The sequence below is a fragment of the Silene latifolia genome, chromosome Y (genome assembly GCF_048544455.1).
Source record: "Silene latifolia isolate original U9 population chromosome Y, ASM4854445v1, whole genome shotgun sequence".
In the NCBI taxonomy this organism is placed as follows: Eukaryota; Viridiplantae; Streptophyta; class Magnoliopsida; order Caryophyllales; family Caryophyllaceae; genus Silene; species Silene latifolia.
This window is the reverse complement of record NC_133538.1, coordinates 186,787,814-186,812,884: the sequence shown is the minus strand read 5'-3', so window position 1 is coordinate 186,812,884 and position 25,071 is coordinate 186,787,814. Positions and strand designations below refer to the sequence as shown.

Sequence of the window (25,071 nt, the reverse complement as noted above, 5' to 3'; positions counted from 1 at the left end):
AGGGGGTTTCAAGATCACCCTTTTGTTGTTGAATGATATACTCGTCTTCTTCGGAAAGGGGAAGTAGATAATTGGTCCGGTGGACGCTTAGGCGACAAATCTTCGAGGGTAAGGTGAACGATCTAGCTTCACTAGTTAGCCATCCATATTTAGTGTCAAGGGGGTTATGGGCAACCCACTTGAACTTGTGAATCATAATGTGCATATCAATAAGATGGCCACCTTCCTTTGCTTTATACTTCTTATCCTTATTGAAATTAGGATCAAAGTGCTTAGCTAGGACCGTGACTAGGCCGCCATTGACAATAACGGTCGTGCCCTTCTTCCCATTATCAACATTAAGCCATCTATCAACCAATAGCCTCAAAGAATTGTAAGGCTTGGTGTGAATTCTTCCGATATTCAAAGCCGATTCAAGGAGAATAAAATCGAGTCTTGTGAAATGATTGGTGTCTTTCCTAGCAAATATGGTATTTCCCACAACCTTGTGCCATACTCTTATGCCCGGATGATGGACCAAAAGAGCACGACACGCATGAAAATCCTCAAATTTCTTCCCGGAGATTGCCTCCCAAAGAAGGTCGGGGTCATACTTTCCATAACTCTTGAAATAACTTTCCTCATCACTAAGACCCAAGATTTCACCCAATTCCTTAAAGGTAATGCGTCTACTAACATTAGCTAGACGAAACTCGATATTTTCCCTATTCTCAACTTTGGTGACTTTCAAAGAACTTAAAAATTCCAAGACAAGGGAGGGGTATGTCAATTCCTTTGTTTCAAACAATTTCTCCAACCCCATGGCTTTGAAAAAGGCTTTTGTTTGTTCAAGAACACCCAATTTTTCCAAGGCATCTTTACATATGAATTTGGTGGATTGAATAGATTTCATAGCAAACTTGACAAAGGTATTTCTATGGGTATCGGAAATAAAAGTTACCTCCGGATAATGCAAAAGTTGATTAATTACCGGAGTAGAGGATGTTGATGGTCCCATAGAAGGTTGTTGTTGTTGTTGTTGCACTTCCAAGTTTGGTGTTGCCACCACCATAGCCAAAGCTTTCTTTGTTTGAAGAGCCTTTTGCCTTTGTGAGAGTGCCTTAGCCTTTGGTGCCTTTGTTGCCTTTGTTGCACCCTTAGTCCTTGCCATTGATGAGCTTAATCAAGAAAAGAATAAAAAATCTTCAATTTGTAGTATGCCCAAATCGATTTTAAGGTGAAAGGCTTTGCCTTTATGAAAACAAAAATCGACTCAAAGGTTGAAGATTTTGTTCTTGGTTTTGATTTTTGTTGAAGAAGGAGTGATTAATTTGTTGTTGGAAGGGTGGTTTGATTTGTTTTTGTTGAATGTTGTTGAGGGTTTTTGTTTTTATTATGGAGAGGATGAGGGTTTTGATGTTGTGGGTAGTGTTTATGAGTGAATGAATGAATGAATGAAGGTGGGAGGGATTTTAAAGAAGCCGAAAATTTCAAAACTGCAGGGGCAATCCGTGCGGATTAGGCTCAATCCGTGCGGATTCTGCTTCTTCAATCTTTGCAAAAGCTCGCCTAAAGACGGCGGATTTGGTACAATCCGCTCGGATTTACCGAACACGGACGGGCGGATTTCTTCAAAGACGGACGGATTTCTGTCCCGAGAGATTTTTGCTTGTTTTCCTCAAATTGCAAAGACGGGCGTCTTTTCCACAAGACGGACGGATTCTTCAAGACGGGCGGATTCTCTGGAATCCGCTCGGATTCTTCAACAATCAAGAAAATTTCAAATTTCAGCTCGATTCGGACGGGCGTCTTTTTCCGGACGCTCGGATTGCATAAGACGGGCGGATTCTCCGAATCCGCTCGGATTCTTCCCCGTGTACACGGATTCGATTCCATCCGTGCACGCGCATTCCCTTTATCATTCTTCCATTCTTTCTTTCAAGGCTTGTGTTCTTCATTGTGGGGGCAATACGAAGGCATGAATAGCCTAGGCAATTGCCATCCCCACACTAAGGTAAAGCACTACACATCAATTGAAGTTGTTAGTCCCTCCCTCACTTCTCTCTTACATGACAATTATTTTGATCAAAGTAAATAAAAATCTAAAAATGACAGAAATGCAATACAAGAATTTAAATGCAAGTTAGGGAGTTAGAAATATTTACAAGTGGTGGTTTAGGGAGGACTCCACCAATCTCTCATTCTTGATGAGATGTCAAGGGGGCATGTTCAAGGTGTTGTTGATGTTGCTCAACACCTTGAAAAAGTAATCAAAAGCTTGTTCATTATTATGGTAGAGGTCCTCAATAGACCGTGGCCCTTGTTGTTGATCATGATCGATGGCATGCCCAATGTAGCGATTAAAAATCCCTTCAAACTCGTCGTCCCAAAGACCACAAACTTCATTGTGTTGATCATTGAAAATCTCTTGCTTAGATGGAGACAACTCTCCCAATTTCTTCTCTTGGCCAATGAGGCCATCCTCTTCTTCCTTGGTTGATTTTGATGAGCCTTGCAAGCTCTCCTTGTCACAATTCACTTGCAAATTTGAATGGAGCATCTTCAATTTTCTTCCTCCATTGGAGTTCCGATTTCTTCCTTTCATCTTTTCGGCTATAATGATCAATCATGAAACATGGCTCATGCAAACGAGGAGCTCTCATGGTCTTGTCAAGATTAAAAGTTATGCTTTCATCTCCCACTTCTAGAGTGAGCTCTCCATGTTTCACATCAATCACCGCACCGGCGGTGTGTAGGAAAGGTCTTCCTAGGATGATTGGAATGTTGGAATCTTCCTCCATATCAACAATGACAAAGTCCACCGGGATGAAAAACTTCCCAATTCGCACGGGGACATCTTCCCATATCCCTAACGGTGTCTTCGTTGATCTATCGGCCATTTGAAGTGTGATGTTGGTGCATTTAAGCTCTCCCATTCCCAACCTTTTACTCACCGAGTACGGCATGACACTCACACTAGCCCCTAGATCACATAAGGCTTTGTTGATCGTCGTGTCGCCAATGGTACACGGTATTGAGAAGCTTCCCGGATCCTTTAACTTTGGAGGTGAACTCCCTTGAAGTATTGCACTACTCACCTTAGTGAAGGCGATAGTCTCAAGTTTCCGGATCGACTTCTTCTTTGTGAGGATATCTTTCATGTACTTTGCATAGGCCGGAACGTGGTTGATTAATTCCGTGAAAGGAATTGAGACTTCTAAATTCATCACAATTTCCATGAACTTTCCAAGTTGATCATCAAATTTGGGCTTGGCTTGACGACTTGGAAAAGGAAGTCTAATCACAATGGGCTCCTTCTCTTTGGCCTTGTCTTCATTTTTCTTTGAACTTTCTTCTTTTGATGATTCTCCATCTTTGGAGTTTTGCACAATTTCTTCCTTTTCACTAGCTTCCACAATTTCATCCTCAACTTGCTTCTTCGGTGCTTCATACCTTATACCACTTCTCAAGTGAATGGCACTAACCGTTTCATGTCTAGGGGGAATACTTTGAGGTGGTAATTGCCCCTTTTGTCTTTGTGAGCTTGAAGATGCTAGTTGAGTCAATTGTGTTTCCAACATCTTGGTGTGAGCTAGAATGTTGTTGATGGTGGTTTCTTTTGCTTGGCTATCTTTTTGCATTTGGGTGAAAAATTCTTGTTGATTCTTTTGCATTTGGAGGACCGCTTTTTGGACATCAAAACCTTGGTCATTTTGGTGATTGTATGGATTTTGATTTTGGTAACCTTGGTTTTGATTGTAAAAGGGTCTTTGATTTTGGTTTCTCATGGGTGGTGGAGTGTATGTTGTTTGAGGGTTTTGAACATTTTGGCTTTTGTATGAGAGATTTGGATGGAACTTGGTGTTCTCATTGTAAAAATTGGAATAAGGGGTACCACTCTTGTAAGCTTGGAAAGCATTAACTTGTTCGGTTGTTCCCCTACACTCACTTGGGTCATGACCCAAAGTTCCACAATTCTCACATATCCCACTTGGGATTGATGAGGAGGCCGTCATGGCATTGACATGATGCTTCGATGATTTTGAGTTTTCCTCAAGTCTAGCCATAGCTTGTTCAAACTTCAAGTTGATTGTATCGATATGGGAGCTTAGTTGGGCACCTAATTGAGTAACGGCGTCCACTTCATGCTTTCCTCCTCTAGTAGCCTTGCGAGGCCTACTATATTGTGAGTTATGGACCGCCATTTCCTCAATCTTGTTCCATGTTTAATTGTCATCAACTTCGGTGAACATTCCATTCGATCCCATATTGAGAATGTTCCTAGAATCTTCATATAAACCATTCCAAAATTGTTGCACCAAAAACCATTCGCTAAGTCCATGGTGAGGACATGAGCGACAAATTCCCTTGAACCGCTCCCAAGCTTCATACAAAGACTCTTCATCCCTTTGCTTAAAACCCGTAATTTGAGCTCTTAGCATGTTGGTCTTTTCCGGTGGGTAGAATTTTTTGTAGAAAGCTAGAGCCAACTTCTTCCAAGAATCTATTCCAAGGGTGGCCTTATCAAGGCCCTTCAACCATTGCTTTGCGGTGCCGATTAAGGAAAAAGGAAATAAGACCCATCTAATTTGGTCTTGAGTCACGCCCGTTTGAGAGATAGCATCACAATAATCGCAAAAGGTTTCCATATGAGAATGAGGGTCCTCACTAGGCATTCCCCCAAATTGGCTCCTCTCAACTAGTTGGATGAAGGCGGACTTGGCAATAAAATTTCCGGTGAGATGTTGCGGTGTAGGAGTACCATTTGGTAGATTCTCCTCGGTGGGTACGGAGTGTGACGAGAATTTTGGCATTGTAGGTGGATTTTGTGGGGTATTGTGTAATTGGTTTTCTTCTCCTTCTATTGCGAAAGGATTGACAAACTCACTAGTGGGTTGAACAACTTCACTAACACCTCTCAAATTCCTCCTAACAAGTCTCCTATTGTTCGTCAAGGTTCTTTCGATTTCACGGTCAAAAGGTAACAAATCACTTTGTAACCTTCTAGACATGCAAAATATCAAACAACTCAAAAATAATTAGAACAAACCTTGAGGATTTTTACTTCCTCAAGGCGAAGAAAGACACAACTAATAACAAAAAAGGAAATCTAAATCAAACAAACACCGTCCCCGGCAACGGCGCCATTTTTGATCGGTCTGTTTCGTATTCACAAGTAAATAGATGTGGTCGTTGGTCGCGGTCGAATCAAATCCCAATTTATAGCTTAACAAGCAACTCTACAATTAGTAAAGAGGCAAGTAAAGGTCGGATCCCAAGGGACGGGAGTTGAAATGAGATTTCTATTGTAACTAGTGGTGTCTAAGGGGTGTCACAAATTGGGTTGATGTAGAAGGTTACTAAACTAGAATAACAATGAAAATAAACAAGCAAGATGAATTAAAGGGGTGTAAACAATTGATTAAAGGCACTAGGGTGTCATGGGGTCATAGGGGAATCATGGGATATGATCATACAAACATGTTCTCAAATTATAAGCAAGCAATTATTGTTGTGATGGATTGAGTTGGGTTATATCTTACAATCCTAGGAAAGTTTGGGTCCCGGAGCCGAATCGATTAGATTGTACAACACCTACAAGTCGACTTAATCTTCCCTACTCAACAACATGCATGGTCTAATGAGACTCGAGTTGGGTTATGTCTTACAAGTCTCATTGAAAAGATAGGAGATGATAGTAAATGCAAGGATTCATAGGCTTAGCATTTCATCAAATATAACATGTGCATGAGTTGAGATCAAAACAAGCAAGCAAATAAGATATGAAAGCATATTAATTTAAGCATGAATCATTCCCCATGTTGGTTTCCCCTAATCACCCATTAACCCTAGCTAAGAGACTACTCACTCATTATCATGTTGATCATGCTAGCAAGGTTGTCAATCATACCAACAATATGAAACATGATGAATAAATGAAAGTAATTAACAATAATTAAAAAGGGATTAAGAAATTATACCTACTAATGATTCCAATAATAAAGCAAGAATAATAGAAGTACTTGAATGCGAGATTGAGAGGTTGTCAATCTCCCAATAATAACCCAAATAATCTTCAATTACCCAAAATAAAGGATGAACAAAAGAGAGATTAAAGAACTAAAACTTGGATTAAAACTTGATTAATACTTGATTACAATATTGAAGAGAGATTTGATTGATATTAACTACACTAATTATTGATAAGAAGAACATGCCCCTCTAATTAGCCTAATGGGGTATTTATAGTGAAAATTAGGGAGGATGCATTAGGGTTAACTAAGGGCTAAACTAGTAATTACACTTTTTAAGTTGAGCAAGGAGAAGCCGGTATTTTTGGAGAGAAGGGCTTATCTTTTCGTAGCTTGAAGAAGACAAACCGTGCTGTGATGGAATCCGGGCGGATTCAGGTCGGGACGGCCGGATTTGGGCGATGGAATCCGAGCGGATTCTGGGGAATCCGGGCGGATTGCTAAGGGGGAATCCGAGCGGATTCCAGCCGGGGCGCTTCAGTTGTGCAAGGGCGGGACGGGCGGATTGTTGACAATCCGCTCGGATTGTCAGTCAGCGTGGTAACTTCTTCTTTTCTTCCCTTTTCTTCATAAATTCCTTGGGGATTTCCTTGGGGACTCAAGGATCTTTTCTCAACATTGCTCTTCTACTAAGATATGTACAAAGGCCTTCTAATCTTGTCTCTCCTTGATGCTTGGTCATTGAATTTGATCAATTTAGTCTCGATTTGCCATGAAAATGCAAGATTCTTACTCCTTTCCTACCAAGGGATCAAAATCTCAAAGAATATGCAAAACAGAGAACTAAAGATAAGAAATGACCCAAATAAGCACTAAAAAGCATGGAAACAAGGGTAATTCGGGGGCTAAATATGCGCCAATTATGGTCACATCAATACTAATCATGCGTTATCAACAAAACCCGGCTAAAATAACCCGCAAGACTCACTTACTCGATCGAGTAAGTAACTTACTTGATCGAGTGCCCCTTACTCGATCGAGTGCCACACATACTAGATCCAGTACCTATCAGACAGACTACTGTTTCGTATAAAAACATACTTACTCGACAAAGTAAGCCCCACTAGATAGAGTACCCATAGACATAGAAAACCGTAGTATTACAAGATTTTATAGGGGGTTACAGCTAAGAGACCTTTATATTCATTTGATAGACTTCTAAGAATTCTCCTTTGGATATCACGCTGTGGAGAATAGTAACAAATTAGTGTGTTCAATTGAGAGGTGTGTTGTTAGATGGTGGATTTTGGTTTGGTGTTGCATAACTCGAGAAACCTTATGAGTTTAGTAACCTTGTTGCTTTGGTGGTGAGTTCAGAATAGTAAAATCCTTTGAGTGTGTTATGCCTTATTAGGTTATTTTGGGTTTAGATTATATCTCGAGTCCGGACTTGATGAGTTTGCCACAGTTTTAAGGGCCTTATCAGTTAACTGGATTAGTTCTGTTTTGAAAACCTATGGAATTTTGGTTAGTAAGAGTGGAGTTTGGACTACTTTATGGATTCTTACCATGCTATTCTTAGAGGTTGCGCAAGTATGTAAGGTTTTCGATAAATGTTGTCCCAATTGATAATCTTGGAGATATAGATTAGGAAATTTGGCAACTTTGAACTTGACAACTTAGTTGCCTGGTCTTAGTAAGCTTGGAATTGGTTTCGAAGGAAATAGGAAAGCTGGCGTTTCATAGAGGAGTTGTACCAAGAATCTCGAGATGTTTATCCCCTTTCATAATCCTTGAGAGACTTATATATGACTCTTAAATCTTTCTCTCCCTTGCTTTAGTTTCAAAACTTTTGTCTTGATTTACCGTTGACCTTTTTCCTCGGATATTTCCATTTTATACAAGAGTTTCGACTTTTACAAAGTTTGGTTCTCGGAAATTTTAATTTTGAGTTATGATTTAAAAACTTTACTTTCATATTTAGTGTTACTCTGGATTAGTGTCTAAACTTGGTTTTGTTTCAAAATGTCTTAAAACTCGTTTGGAAATATACCGGAATTATTTCAAATAAAGTTATTTAATGCATCAAAATAAAAAACATTCAAATGTTATGTTGTTTATACAAATTTGATTTCTTGTTAACCTTTTTCTTTGAGTAATTCTATTTTACACAAAATATTTTAACTTTTATAAAAACATTTTGATTATCTTGGAAATTTTGAATTATGACTAGCTTCAAAGATTTGAACTTTTCTTTCTCTTTTAGTTTTGGGTTATCATTTAAATTTGGTTTTGTTTCGAAATGACTTGAAATTCGTTTGAAAATACTTCCGAATTTTGTTTTTCAAATACTTTGATGCCTTGAGAAACTTTCAAAAGTGGTGTTGTATTTTCAAAATTTGATTTGTCCAAAGGTTTTAAGTAAAATTGGCACATTTACTTTTGAATTTCGACATTGGTGGATCCTAGGACTTGTCATTAAAGACATCTAATGACCGGTTCAGTACTTGCTAATGCATGGTTGTAAGATTTGATTTACTAATGTTGACTTACGCTTATCTTGGACAACAGAATCCTGGTTCGCGACAGTATTCTCTCGTTCCATGAGATGAGACAGGTGATTTTTAATTGTTCAATTTTGAAAACTGGTTTAAATATTGTTTGACCTCAACGATAATTTTTCGAATTTAAGTGCCAACTGAAATGATTTAAAAAAAAATATCTTGTTCTTTAAATATTGTTTTCTACTTTTAAGTTTCGAGGACGAAACATTCTTTTAGTGGGGGAGGTTGTAACATCCGCAAATTTTAATCTCATTTATTTTAGTTTTTTCTATGAGAATTAAATTTTAATTTCTAGATTTCTCAGTTTTTGTACAAATCGTTAATTAATTTCTTTTTAAATCTTATTTCAATCCGATTTTATTTACGGACCGACTTTTATTTCAATCCGATTTTATTCTGTCAAATATGCTTGTCTGTTTGTAAAACTCATATCACCTGTTTTTAGTTCAAATTTGCAAAAGTGTAAAGAATAGACTCCTGTTATTTTCAAGTGTAAAGTCTTCATAAAAAATTTCATAATATTTAGACTTACGGTTTGGTCAGAATAAATTACTTGTAAACAGCTCGCCTGTAAAACGCGTTTATGACTTTTCTCAATGATTCATTTTTAAAATATAGTTTACTTTTGAAACATTGGCTAATATTTTTATCACAGAAACCTTATAATGTCTAGTTATGTTTCAAATTTTGCCTTGCCGTAAAATATTTTCTAAAAGTGGATTTATGAACTGAAACATTTTGGGTGTCGTTTTCTGACAATTTCTAAAAAAAGAATTTCTAGACCCCTGATACTTTCGTAATTTAAAGTTGGTCAACAAATGAAAGGTATAGATAAAAGCTACTGAAAACCATGAAAATTGTCCTTGTGTCATTTAGATTTTCCTGTAATTAATTATGAATTTTACAATACTACTGTTCAGTTTTATAAACTAATATAGAACTCTGTCTCATTAAAGCCTAAATAATAAGTCTTTACTAAAGCACCTTAAGTGAAGCGATGGTCTTTAAAGTTTAATTACAGTGACTTATCTATTTTAAAGACCTTGAAGTAATTTTATACATTTGGAAGTAAAGTTTAAGTTTTCTGTTTTGAAGAAATAAAAGTGTGGTTCACTTACGAACATTTGAAAAATATTCAATGAATAATATACTATCCTTGGGATATTATTAAGTTTGGAATAATTAAAGTAAGGGCAAAGAAAAATGAAATAAGGCATATGGGATCTTATACAGCTATATGATTGGGTACCCTTGTTGGAGGTACAGATTGTCGTAGAGTCATGTACATGTACTTAGACTGGGACTACGCACTACGTTGTAAGACGAGTCCTGTTATAGTTTGTTGTCTAGTGAGTGGAATTGGAGTTGGTCACCTTTTCGTGACACTGGGTTCCCGAAACTAGTGTAAGATGTTGCGGTGTCAAGGAGTATAGCTAAAGTGAATATCTAGCCTGAACTAAATTATTTCCATTTTGTCTTTTGAATATTTTGCTTTTAAGCATGCAGCACGTTGATTTTAACGTGATTTGGTAATCATATTTTGTTACTTATGTGATATGGCTGGGAGAACGTCGAGTTACTCCCCACTGATTGTGGCTGTTATGTTTATAACATGACATGTGTTAGCTTTGCTGGGGCTTTCTGTGTGAGCTAGCGAGTAGTATGCAGATCCTACTTTATTTTTCTGCTTTCTTTTATGATTTTAGTTTGAACACTTTAAGGAATTTTATTTTCGCCCTTTTTATAAAAGTGGCAATTGTTTAGACTTGACCATAAGTTAGAAGGTTTGGTGATGTTAGATACATACCAAACATTAGTAGAAATTTAATTTGATCTCATTAGATAGATTAGATTCTATGGGTTGTACCATTCATATTGAGAATGGTGTTTTGAAGGTCATTTAAAATGGCAAGGTGATTCTCAATGATAGAAGAGGTAAGACTAACTTATTCACATTTGATGGAAGATGTGTTGAAGATGGGTTATTTCAAGGGGAGGTTCTTCCGGGTTAATATTGGGTCGCTCCGCTTGATGATGGACAAGTCCAAAGTAATGTTGGTCTTAAGGGGAGGTTTGTTGGGAAAGTAATCCCAAGATTAATCCAAGGCATAAGTTAAAGTCAAGGTTTTTAATATAGCATTTAGAGTCTTTAATGGTTACTAGTTTGTTGATTGGTTATTAATGTTATTCTTAAGTAATATTATATGTTACTAAGTGTAAATGTTAGGAGTTAGATTAGTAAGACATTAAGGCTCTTAATATGGCTATGTTGGAGTTAGGACTTGGACCTTGTATATAAAGGTTATCACTAGTCATGCTGGATAAGAGCAAGAGTGTATGCTTAATATCCCGAGTTAAGCATAGTTGGAAATCTTAGCTATTTGCTAAGTGTTGGAGGATTGATTGTATTATTGTTATTGTTTGAATAATAATACAAGTTGGGTTGTGGGTTAATCTCATAACAAAATATTATGTCTTTGCATTTTATATTAATGTAAATTGATAATCAGTACCAACATAAAATTTAATTTATACAGTACTAACTTAATTGCTCCGATCAATAAGTAGTACCAAATGGCCTGGAACTGCCACTTAAAATTTGAATTTGAATTTTCCCGTCAATTTCTTGGTTTTTATCCCCATTCTACCCCTCCCTTTTTGCTATTAAACAACCCATATCCTCCATTACTGCTTCATTCTCCCTTCCATACTTCTTCCTTTCTTATTTATCATTTCCTCCTCTCTTCTCACCATTTAAGGTACGTATCTCTTGCATTTTTGCTTGCTTGCTTGCTTCTCTCTCGTTTTTTTGTGGCCGTCAATTTTACTCTTCTTATCTTCTTATCTTATTTTATTTTATGTCCATCTTATTCTCTTATGCTCTCCTTTTTTTTATTGTGAATTTGTTTTACTCCATTATTTACACCATTAAACTTTAATTCATTCCTCTCCTAAATCAATATATGAATAAAACAGGTTATGGATCTTCTTCCCCAAAACCTGAAATGCCATTGTCGTGTACCTGTTGCTATACTGAAATCATGGACGTGTAAAAACCCTGGAAGAAGATTCATGGCCTACAAGTTTCTCCATTGTCACTTTTGGCATTGGGTAGACGAAAGTCAGAGTGAATCGCAGAATAATGTTATCAATGACCTTATGTTGGATAAAAAACTCTTGCAAAGTAAGAAAGACATTTTGAAATATGAGAATCAACACTTGGTGCAGAAAGTTGAAACCTTTAAGGCTGAAAATGGATTACTAAGGTCCAAAATCAAGGATTTAGAAAGAGATTTAATTTTCCCTTTGTATGAGCAAAAAGGAAAAAGCTCCTTTTGTAAGATGGTTTCAATCATTTTGTTAGTGGTTGCATTGTTGCTATATTGTTGGATAAGTTGTTTAAGTATTAGTTAGTTCCTCAAGTAAGGTGTAAGGTTAGCTCATGAATGACATATACTCATGAACCATTTTGTGTAAGATTTTAAATTAATGGAAAAGGTTATTTCAATCATTTTGTTTTTAATCAATGGAAAAGCATGAACACCAAGAACACTGAGTCAAAATAGACATTGATGTGTCCAGATACCAAACTAAATTAAAAGGCTGTTTCAGAAACATTGTTCCAAAATAAAAATGTCAAATATCAAACTAAATGAAATGACATAGTAAAAAATCTAAATGATTAGAACTAAATGATCAGAACTTGTCTAATTCTTGTTGAACCTCTTCTTGGTGACCTTTCTCTGCCTTAATGCCTGGCTCTGAGGTTGAGTTTGTTGCTGACTTGGTTGGCTGCCTCCAGCAATCATGGCAAGCACCTCAGCATTATGCTGTTTCTTTGCCTTTCTTTCTTCAACTTGAGCTCTATATCTTTGTGTCCATTCAGAGGTTGGTTTGGTTGACTGTACAGAAGCAGCTTTTTCTGAGTTCTTGCATGTCTTCACATTGTGCCCTAGCAGGCCACATTTTCTGCATATCCTTTGTAGCCTTGGATTCTTAGGCACCTGCCCACTTGTTCCCTCATCAGCTTCCTTCCTCCTCTTTTTATGGCTTGGTCTGCCTGGCAGTTTTCTAATAGGTGGTGGCAAAGGCTAAACAAGATATACTTTCTCTCCCTGAGTTATATCAGGCATTGGTGGTATAGGTAAGCCATAACATTGCATGTACTTCTCTCTTGTGTAAGCCTCATCAAACACTAATATTGAGGAGTAACACAAATTAAGGTCAACAATGATGTTGTAAAAAAGAAAACAATAATCTCTTTATTATAGTAGATGAATAATCAAACAATCGTCTAATTGAATTACAAGAGTTAGATGAAGAATCATACATGCGTTTCAGATTTCAGAGGTTGAAGGTTGAAAATGATGGGTGCGTGAGGAATGGTGGCACTGAAAACTGGAGATGAAGAGAGATGAAGTGAATATTTAGGGTTATTGTAGAGGGTGAAGTGAATAAATTGTGTATCATGTAAGTTTGGATTAAATGAAATGAAATAGGAGGAAGATGATGGGTTGAACGTTAAAATAAGAGTAATTTCGTCATTTTAGGGGAGTATAATTGTATAGGTGGCAGTTTCAGGCCATTTGATACTACTTATTGATCGGAGCAATTAAGTTGGTACTGTTTATCAATTAAGTTTTATATGGTACTGATTATGAAAAATGGTGATTATATTGGTACTGGTTTTCAATTTACACTTTATATTATTTGTACCAATAACCCTAACAGGTTGGTTAATATAGCGAGTTTTATGTCGGGCTTTTACAGCCCCGTTTCAGATGCGTTTTGAGCCATTTTAGGTTGGGTTTGGGCAGGCTTGATGGTGGGTTAATGGGAGGTCTTAGGATGGTAATTCAAGCCGTCTTTGAGGTGTTTTATATGGTGCTTAGGAGTCAAAAAGTTGGCCGGATAACAACAGCATGTCGTGCTCTGTTTTAGAGCCTTTGCGACGGGCTTTCGTTAAGGTTATAAGCACGTTATATAGCGAATCGATTTTCGAGGTTTATACCAATGTTATAATAGGGTCGTGAGGATCACCAGGGTGGTGGTTTGAGGTCAATTAGTTACTGTTTTGGTAAAAATTTACCGAGTTATTAATTTAATTAGTAAGTGATAGTGATTAATCTATGGCCAACGACGGAATGAATGCAACGAATTTAACAAACGAATGAACAACGAAATAAGAGAGTGACACGAGGAATTTTGGTGACGCGGAAAACCCGATGTGGGAACAACCGCGGGGGGAGTCGGAATCCCACCAATTTGGCACTATAATCGAGACGGAATTATGCAAGTAAGGAAATACAAGGACTAATTTTCTATTGGGATATTGCAAGATGGTAGACGAAATTGAGTGAGTATGAGCGTTGAAGTGTGTTGAATGAGATACTCCTGTAATTGTGACTTGTTCCTCTTTATATAGTTGTTGTTGAATGCTACGGTTTGAGTCAACAACATCCTTTCAATTTCTGGTCCTGAATTCCTGCGTCGGTTACACCAATATAGCAGGTGGTTGTTTAACTCATTCAATGCCCTATTAGTTGCTCCTTTAATTTCTCCATTAAATATTCCTCTATCTTAAGACTAGCCGTTATTGACTTTTTCCATGGAATGCTCCAATCTTCATATTCCCCTTTCTGCATCTGCGTCGAGGTTCTTCCGAACTAGGATCTGCTCCTGATTTTCAGCCTTCAATCCCCAAATAATTGGTAACACCTGTTGACCCATTTATTTCATCATTTACTCATCATGCTAAATATTTTCTGTTGACTGGTTCAAACCTTGCAAAAGAAGATATTTATATTTTTCCCACTATGCAAGTAACAGCTTTGACTTTATGTTTGTTTTTCCACTTTCATCTTATGGTCCATATCGCGCCACGTCATCAATAAATGCCATGTCATTACTTAATAAATTTGTAATTTTTATCCCTAAGAATTGCCCCCAATTTTCTTCTCAGCCTCAAGATGAGGAGGGAAATTAGTCTTTCAGGCTCTGGATGCTATGTTGTCTGATATGTTGCTCTACTTCTGCTTTATTTGTTGTACTATTGTTGCTGCTTCTTGACTTCTCACCCCCTTCCAGGATCTTCTAAGCCTAAGGTTACTTTGGAAATGATTCCGACTCAGATGAGGAAAAGAGGCCGCTGGGCTGCTCCTAAGCATGCTGAGAAGAGAAAGGCATATACTGGTTCTGCATCTTGATTTAGTGCCAGAAATAAGGTTGATACTGCTTCGACTATAAAGTGTACTTCCATTGAGATTACTTCACTTGCAACCATGCCCCCAATCCGTGGGTCTGCTCCACCATTTGGGTATGTTTCTGCTTTTGGAAATGCTTATGTTTCTGGATATACTCCGGCATCTTGTTCTCCTGCTCCTGAGTTTCCCTAGAGCTTTTGACAAGTCCAGATTTCTCGAGAGATTTAAGTTTATATGATGCTGAGGGTCGCACTTCTGATGCTGAGATTCGCCTCTCACAGGCTCTGGATACTGAAGCTTCTCTAGCCTTCGAGGTGCAGGTGCTGGAATCTGGAAACAGAAGAGAAAAAGATGGCTGCAGAATTTTCTGAGGGTCTTTAACCTGGACGTGCTGTTTGGTCTGGAGGGGGAAGATGCTCCTGCTGACACACCAGATGCTGAAGAAGTAGTGACTTCTGCTGCTCCTGGTATTCAAACTACTGCCTCTGAGACTGTGGAGCATATTGACCTGGAGTAGTGATAGTTTCATGCAGTTGAAACTTATTTTGCTTGTTAGCTAGTATCTGGCCCTACGGGTCGTAGTATTTTTTTTAGTTTCTGGCGAACAGTTTGGTATATTTTGGTCTGGTCCAGGGGACCAGGCATATTTTGCTTTTCTGATGAACTTATCAAATCTAAGTACTTCCCGTTTTTAGATATACTTTGTGTCGTACCGTTTCTGATGTTCTTTTGATTTGTGCATGCACTTTTTACGCTGTATGTTTGGCCATCGCTGTTTGATTGTTGGCTAAGGGATCTAGTTCGCCCACTCGTTCAGAGAAAGCCAGGCTTGCGTGGGTGCTAATGCTGCGCGGGAGACTGGTTATCCCGGTTATACGTGCTTAGCCATGGACACACGCCTTCTGTAGTAAATACAAGCTCTGCCAGATTAGTTTGCATTTTTATTCGATTAGCCATTTATTTGAAAAACATTTATGAAAAGGAATTTATTTACTTGAAATGCTTAAAGTTGTTGATGTTTACGAAAATAAAGTTCAGAGCCAGAGAAGATTTAAGTCAAAGTATATACAGAAACAACAATTTTTCTGAAAGCAGGGAATGTTAAAATGTGTGTCATAAAAAACATTCAGAATTAGGGAATGTTGGAATCAAAATATATGCAGGAAAATTTTCAGAACCAGAGAATGTTGAAATCAAAATATAAGCAGGAAAATTTTCAGAACCAGAAAACATTGAAGGTAAAAATATGCAAGAAAACATATGTAAGTGGATTTTGGAGGTCAATCAGATTTTCAGAGCCAAAGAATATTTAAAGCAAAATCTAGTACCTGGTGGAGTTGCATCTGGTAGACTGTGTACCGGATTGTTGACCATGCTGGTCGCTTAGGTGAAATACTTTTTCAAGTGGATGATGTTCCAGGATCTGGGAACCATTTGTCCTTCCATAGTCATGAGTCGGTAAGCTCCATTTCCAACTATGCTTTCCACTTGGTATGACCCCTCCCAGTTGTAGGCGAATTTTCCTGCTTGCCGGTTCTTGGTATTCTGGAAGACTTTTCTCAGGACCAGATCTCCTACCTGCAGGGTTCTTACCTTCATATTCTTGTTATAGCTCTTGGCCACCGTCTGTCGGTATGAAGCTATCCTAATCTGAGCACTGGTTCTGAGATCGTCTATCGTGTCCAGACTGCTTGCCATTTCCACCTGATTCCGGTCTTCTGTTAGGCATCCATACCTGTGGGTTGGGACCCTGACCTTGGATGGAATGACTGCTTCTGCTCCAAACACCAGGCTGAAGGGATTTTGTCTTGTTGCAACCTTGGGTGTGGTTCTGTCAGCCCAGAGAACCAGAGGCATCTCTTCTGCCCACTTGCCCCATCTCTCCTACAGCTTCTTTTTCAGGTTTTCAACGATAATCTTATTGCTGGATTCGGCTTGTCCGTTGGATTTAGGGTTCATGGGAGTAGATTTTTGCAATGAGATATTCCACCTAGCACAAAGAGCTTCTGTCTTATTTCTAATAAATTGGGATCCATTATCACATATAATCTCAGATGGATTGCCAAACCTACATATGATATTGCGTATAATGAAAGATATAACCTGGGTTTCTGTAACCTTGGAAGATGATTCTACTTCTATCCACTTGGAGAAGTAGTCCGTCATGGCGAGCATATAGACTTTGTTTCCTGGTGCCTTGGGTAATGGTCCCACGATGTCCATTCCCCACTTCATGAAGGGCCAAGGTGAAATGACCTGATGTAGAGGCTCTGCTAGCTGGTGGCTGCTGGCTGGTGGCTGATGTGGCCTGATGTAGAGGCTCTCCTATTATTTTCAAGTGTAGAGTCTTTATAAAAAATTTCATAATATTTAGACTTACGGTTTGGTCAGAATAAATTACTTGTGAACGGCTCGCCTGTAAAACGCGTTTATGACTTTTCTCAAAGATTCATTTTTAAAATAAAGTTTCCATTTGAAACAGTGGCTAATATATTTATCACAGGAACTTTATAATGTCTAGTTATGTTTAAAATTTTGCCTTGCCTTAAAATATTTTCTAAAAGTGGATTTATGAACTGCAACATTCTGGGTGTCGTTTTCTGACAGTTTCTACAAAAGAATTTCTAGAACCCTGATACTTTAGTAATTTAAAGCTGGTCAGCAAACAAAAGTTGTAGCTAAAAGCTACAGAAAACCAGGAAAATTGGCCTTGCATAATTACGATTTTTCTGTAATTAATTATGAATTTTACAATAATGTTGTTCAGTTTTATAAACTAATATAGAACTCCGTCTCATTAAAGCCTGAGTAATAAGTCTTCACAAAAGCACCTTAAGTCAAGAGATGGTTTTTAAAGTTTAATTACAGTGACTTATCTATTTTAAAGTCCTTGAATTAATTTTATACTTTTGGAAGTAAAGTTTAAGTTTTCTATTTTGAAGAAATAAAAGTGTGGTTCACTTACGAACATTTGAATGATATACAATGAATAATATACTATCCTTGGGATATTTTTAAGTTTGGAATAATTAAAGTAAGGGTATAGAATAATGAATTAAGGCATACGGGTTCTTATACAGCTATACGATTGGGTACCCTTGTGGGAGGTACAGATTGTTGTAGAGTCATGTACATGTACTTAGACTGGGACTACGCACTACGAGGTAAGGCGAGTCCTGTTATAGTTTGTTGTCTAGTGAGTGGACTTGGAGTTGGTCACCTTTGCGTGACAGTGGATTCCCGAAACTAGTGTAAGATGTTCCGGTGTCAAGGAGTATAGCTAAAGTGCATATCTAGTTTGAACTAAATTATTTCCATTCTGTCTTTTGAATATTTTGCTTTTAAGCATGCAGCACGTTGATTTTAATGTGATTTGGTAATCATATTTTGTTACTTATGTTTTATATCATTTCAATTTACTTTGATATATTATTTGCATCTGTAACATTTATATCTTGTGATATGGCTGGGAGAACGTCAAGTTACTCCCCACTGATTGTGGCTGTTATGTTTATAACATGACAGGTGTTAGCTTTGCTGGGGATTTCTGTGTGAGCTAGCGAGTAGTTTGCAGATCCTACTCTGTTTTTTGCTTTCTTTTATGGTTTTAGTTGTAACACTTTAAGGAATTTTATTTTCGCCTTTTTAATAAACGTGGCAATTGTTTAGACTTGACCATTTGTTTTTATTTTATCCTTGAGAATTTTAAACATTCTCAATTTGTAACAGTTAGAACTTTTATTTTTGTGTATTTAATCCTATTTGACAGTGTTTGTCCAAATATATCAATTACCTATAATCCAAAACCATTAACTACGCCAAAATTCTAACTACATAATCCACTACTCACCATTCAAGTTAATCCTCAAGAAATAAAGCTCTTCCAAGATAGACATTAAGGGTAAAACCCACTATCCTCAAACCATAAGTAACAATGCTTCACTAGACCTCAAACGCACTTAACTTCCATCACATTTCTCCAAGAAAAAGTCAGTTTAACCAATGAATCTCAAGAGAATAGAGCAGAAGAGGAAGAATCGCAAACAAAGATTCATTCATCATAGTGGAGATAAAGATTTATAAGAAGGACAAATAAGCAGCTAAAGCTGAAAAGAGTGAAGGAATAAGAACGATGATCGCAGACTAATAAAGTCTGAGGCCAGAGAAGGAATCTTCAGGCCTCTAGAGTATGTAATTTGGCTCGTTGGATCACTCCATCACCTTGTAGAGAAAACAAACACACCAGTCTTGGGTCGCTCCATCTAGCGGATCCACAATGTTATTTCTCCGGGTATACTGCACCATTATGGAACTTGAGTCCTCTCTCGGCCAACTGGTATGTAGCTTGAGCAGAACTGAATCTGGGCTGGAATCACCATTGTCTCTTCCTTGTGGCATCAAGTTCTCCAAGCGGTTAGCTAGGTTGTTGAGCGAGTTCAATATCACCATAATGATCGCGTTCTGGTCCGGGAAAATACGACAATCACGTCCACCTTCTTTCATCTTCTTTGTCGGAGAAATAAAACATAGATTCTATGCTAGTCATTGATTTTGCAGGAACACATAAACTAACATCCAAGTTCTTATGGTTTCTACCCATCTCTCACTAAATCATTTATTTTGATAAATCATTTATTAGGCATTTTTCTAAAGATCAATGTGTGAGCGTCGGGAGTAGTGATGCTCTGATACCACGACGATTGATTGGTGCGCAAAAATGGTTAGAGGCATGGATTCAGTTGATTTTTGTGTTCGTTGTCAAGACTATCGAGATTCAAAAGGATCCTTATGACGAATCTCTTGTCGACTCGGATAGCTGATAGAGGTAACTACGACGTTACTCGGTATTACATTGATTAATTGTTGTAGTTGTATGTATTATTGCATTTTTGTGGTTTTATAAAGATTTATTCATTAATATGATTTTCGAACCATATGATTTCTGATCCCTTGATGTTTATAAATTATTTTGACTATGTATAAATTTTATTTTGTCAATAGGAATTTATTTGGTTGACTTGCAAGTTTTATGATTAAACCGATTAATATGATATAAGGATGGTATAAATTCGTTTTTATGATTTTCAGGAGGTGTAAATTATTTTTCTGGGTTAAATGATAGATTTTAAGATACCACGAATTTTCGTCGTAATTGTTTTCGAGTTTTAGTATTTATTTCGTAATTTAAAGTATTGATGCAGTTTCTGCGATTATAGTGATTGTGTTCAATTTTAATTATGTTAAAAATACTAAATCAAATTATTAATTCACGAAATTTTAATATGTGGCAGAGACATGGAGTATTAGGTTGTGTATTTAGGTCTTGAATCTTTATTTTCGATTTATGGTGTATTTTACAAGTTTGATGAAAACCGTTGTTAATTCTGTCAAATATGTTTGTCTGTTTGTAAAACTCATATCACCTGTTTTAATTCAAATTTGCAAAAGTGTAAAGAATAGACGCCTGTTATTTTCAAGTGTAGAGTCTTCATAAAAAATTTCATAATATTTAGACTTACGGTTTGGTCAGAATAAATTACTTGTAAACAGCTCACCTGTAAAACGCGTTTATGACTTTTCTCAATGATTCATTTTTAAAATATAGTTTACTTTTGAAACAGTGAATAATATATTTATCACAGAAACTTTATAAGGTCTAGTTATATTTAAAATTTTGCCATTCCTTAAAATATTTTCTAAAAGTGGATTTATGAACTGAAACATTCTGCGTGTCGTTTTTTGACAGTTTCTAAAAACGAAATTCTAGACCCCTGATACTTTCGTAATTTAAAGTTGGTCAACAAATGAAAGGTATAGCTAAACGCTACAGGTAACCATGAAAATTGGCCTTGTGTCATTTAAATTTTTCTGTAATTAATTATGAATTTAACAATACTGCTATTCAGTTTTATAAACTAATATAGAACTTTGTCTCATTAAAGCCTAAGTAATAAGTCTTTACTAAAGGACCTTAAGTCAAGGGATTGTCTTTAAAGTTTAATTATATTGACTTATCTATTTTAAAGTCCTTGAATTAATTTTATACTTTTGGAAGTAAAGTTTAAGTTTTCTGTTTTGAAAAAATAAAAGTGTGGTTCACTTACGAACATTTGAATGATATACAATGAATAATATACTATCTTTGGGATATTTTTAAGTTTAGAATAATTAAATTAAAGGCAAAGAATAATGAACTAAGGCATACGGGTTCTCATACAGCTACATGATTGGGTACCCTTGTGAGAGGTACAGATTATTGTAGAGTCATGTACATGTACTTAGACTGGGACTACGCACTACGTGGTAAGACGAGTCCTGTTATAGTTTGTTGTCTAGTGAGTGGACTTGGAGTTGGTCACCTTTGCGTGACACTGGGTTCTCGAAACTAGTGTAAGATGTTGCGATGTCAAGGAGTATAGCTAAAGTGAATATCGAGCCTGACCTAAATTATTTACATTCTGTCTTTTGAATCTTTTGCTTTTAAGCATGCAGCACGTTGATTTTAACGTGATTTGGTAATCATATTTTGTTACTTGTGTTTTATAACATTTCAATTTACTTTGATATATTATTTGCATCTGTAACATTTATATCATGTGATATGGCTGGGAGAACGTCGAGTTTCTCCCCACTGATTGTGGCTGTTATGTTTATAACATGATAGGTGTTAGCTTTGCTGGGGCTTTCTGTGTGAGCTAGCGAGATGTTTGCAGATCCTACTCTGTTTTTCTGCTTTCTTTTATGATTTTACTTTGAACATTTTGAGGAAGTTTATTTTCGCCCTTTTTATAAAAGTGGCAATTGTTTAGACTTGACCATAAGTTAGAAGGTTTTGTGATGTTAGATACATACCAAACATTAGTAGAAATTTAATTTGATCTCATTAGATAGATTAGATTCTATGGGTCGTACCATTCAAATTGAGAATGGTGTTTTGAAGGTCATTTAAAATGGCAAGGTGATTCTCAATGATAGAAGAGGTAAGACTAACTTATTCACATTTGATGGAAGATGTGTTGAAGATGGGTTATTTCAAGGGGAGGTTCTCCCGGGTTAAGATTGGGTCGCTCCGGTTGATGATGGACTAGTCCAAAGTAATGTTGGACTTATGGGGAGGTTTGTTGGGAAAGTAATCCCAACATTAATCCAAGGCATAAGTTAAAGTCAAGGTTTTGAATATAGGATTTAGAGTCTTTAATGGTTACTAGTTTGTAGATAGGTTACTAATGTTATTCTTAAGTAATATTATATGTTACTAAGTGTAAATGTTAGGAGTTAGATTAGTAAGACATTAAGGCTCTTAATATGGCTATGTTGGAGTTAGGACTTGGACCTTGTATATAAAGGTTATCACTAGTCATGTTGGATAAGAGCAAGAGTGTATGCTTAATATCCAGAGTTAAGCATAGTTGGAAATCTTAGCTATTAGCTAAGTGTTAGAGGATTGATTGTATTATTGTTATTGTTTGAATAATAATACAAGTTGGGTTGTGGGTTAATCCCATAACAAAATATTGTGTCTTTGCATTTTATATTAATGTAAATTGATAATCAGTACCAACATAAAATTTAATTGATACAGTACCAACTTAATTGCTCCGATCAATAAGTAGTACCAAATGGCCTGAAACTGCCACATAAAATTTGAATTTGAATTTTCCCGTCAATTTCTTGGTTTTATTCTCTTTCTACCCCTCACTTTTTGCTATTAAATAACCCATCTCTTCCATTACTGCTTAATTCTCCCTTCCATACTTCTTCCTTTCTTCTTTATCATTTCCTCCTCTCTTTTCACCATTTAAGGTATGTATCTCTACCATTTTTGCTTGCTTGCTTCTCTCTCGTTTTTTTGTGGCCATCTGTTTTTCTCTTCTTTTCTTCTTATCTTATTTTATTTTATGTCCATCTTATTCTCTTATGCTCTCCTTTTTTTTATTGTGAATTTGTTTTACTCCATTATTTACACCATTAAACTTTAATTCATTCCTCTCCTAAATCAACATATTGATTTAAACAGGTTATGGATCTTCTTCCACAAAACCTGAAATGTAATTGCTGTGTACCTGTTGCTATACTGAAATCATGGACCTGTGAAAACCCTGGCAGAAGATTCATGGCCTGCAAGTTTCGCTATTGTCAGTTTTGGTATTGGGTAAACGAAAGTCAGAGTGAATCGCAGAAGAATGTTATCAATGACCTTATGTTGGATAAAAAACTCTTGCAAAGTGAGAAAGGCATGTTGAAATCTGAGAATCAACACTTGATGGAGAAAGTTAAAACCTTTAAGGCTGAAAATGGATTACTAAGGTCCAAAATCAAGGATTTGGAAAGAGATTTAATTTTCCCTTTGTATGAGCAAAAAGGAAAAAGCTCCTTTTGTAAGATGGTTTCAATCATTTTTTTAGTGGTTGCATTGTTGCTATATTGTTGGCTAAGTTGTTTAAGTATTAGTTAGTTCCTCATGTAAGGTGTAAGGTTAGCTCATGACTGACATATACTCATGTGCCATTTTCTGTAAGGTTTTCAATTTATGGAAAAGGTTATTTCAATCATTTTGTTTTTAATCAATGGAAAAGCATGAACAAGAAGACCACTGAGTCAAAATAGGCATTGATATGTCCAAATACCAAACTAAATTAAATGGCTGTTTCAAAAACATTGTTCCAAACTAAAAATGTCAAATATCAAACTAAATAAAATGACATAGTAACAAATATAAATGATTAAAACTAAAGGATCAGAACTTGTGTAATTCTTGTTGACCCTCTTCTTGGTGACCTATCTCTGCCTTAATGCCTGGCTCTGAGGTTGAGTTTGTTGCTGACTTGGTTGGCTGATGTTGGATTGGCTTTGCTGTTGAATTGGTTGGCTGCCTCCAGCAATCATGGCAAGCACCTCAGCATTATGCTGTTTCTTTGCCTTTCTTGCTTCAAATTGAGCTCTATATCTTTGTGTCCATTCAGAGGTTGGTTTGGTTGATTGTACAGAAGCAGCTTGCTCTGAGTTCTTGCATGTCTTCGCATTGTGCCCTAGCTGGCCACATTTTCTGCATGTCCTTTGTAGCCTTGGATTCTTAGGCACCTGCCCACTTGTTCCCTCACCAGCTTCCTTCCTCCTCTTTTTATGGCTTGGTCTGCCTGGCAGTTTTCTAATAGGTGGTGGCAAAGGCTCAATAAGATCCAAATTCTCCCCCTGAGTTATATCAAGCATTGGTGGTATAGGTAAGCCATAACATTGCATGTACTTCACTCTTGTGTAAGCCTCATCAAACACTAATAATGAGGAGTAACACAAATTAAGGTCAACAATGATGTTGTAAAAAAGAAAACAATAATCGTTTTATTGTAGTAGCTGAATAATCAAACAATCGTCTAATTAATTTACAAGAGTTAGATGAAGAATCATACATGTGTTTCATATTTCAGAGGTTGAAGGTTGAAGATGATGGGTACGTGAGGAATGGTCGCACTGAAAACTGGTGATGAAGAATGATGAAGTGAATATTTAGGGTTATTTGAGAGGATGAAGTGAAGGAATTGTGTATCATGTAAGTTTGGATTAAATGAAATGAAATAGGAGAAAGATGATGGGTTAAGGGTTAAAATAAGGGTAATTTCGTCATTTTAGGGGAGTATAATTGAATAGGTGGAAGTTTCAGACCATTTGATTCTAGTTATTGATCAGAGCAATTAAGTTGGTACTGTTTATCAATTAAATTTTATGTTAGTATTGATTATGAAAAATGGTGATTATATTGGTACTGATTTTCAATTTACACTTTATATTATTTGTACCAAAAACCCGAACAGGTTGGTTAATATTGCGAGTTTTATGTCGGGCTTTTACAGCCCTGTTTCAGACTCGTGTTAAGTCGTTTTAGGTTGGGTTTGGGCAGGCTTGATGGTGGGTTAATGGGTGGTCTTAGGATGGTAATTCAGGCCGTCTTTGAGGTGTTTTATATGGTGCTTAAGAGTCAGAAAGTTGGCCGGATAGCAGCAGCATGTCGTGCTCTGTTTTAGAGCCTTTGCAGCATGTTTTCGCTAAGGTTATAAGCACGTTATATAGCGAATTTATTTTCGAGGTTTATACCAACGTTATAATAGGGTCGTGAGGATCACTAGGGTGGTGGTTTGAGGTCAATTAATAACTATTTTGGTAAAAATTTACCGAGTTATTAATTTAATTAGTGAGTGATAGTGATTAATCTATGGCCAACGACGGAATGAATGCAACAAATTTAACGACCGAATGAACAACGAAATAAGATAGTGACACGAGAAATTTTGGTGACGCGGAAAACCCGATGTGGGAAAAACCGCGGGGGGAGTCGGAACTCCACCAGTTTGGCACTAT

The 25,071-nt window shown here is 36.8% G+C and overlaps 1 non-coding gene across 1 annotated transcript; it reads left to right on the top strand.

Moving 5' to 3' along the window:
• Positions 1-4,314: 4,314 nt before the first annotated feature.
• LOC141637123 (small nucleolar RNA R71) lies at positions 4,315-4,421 on the top strand. Its single transcript, XR_012541685.1, has one exon. It is a non-coding gene; the product is annotated as a small nucleolar RNA R71 (small nucleolar RNA).
• The last annotated feature ends 20,650 nt before the right edge of the window (positions 4,422-25,071 follow it).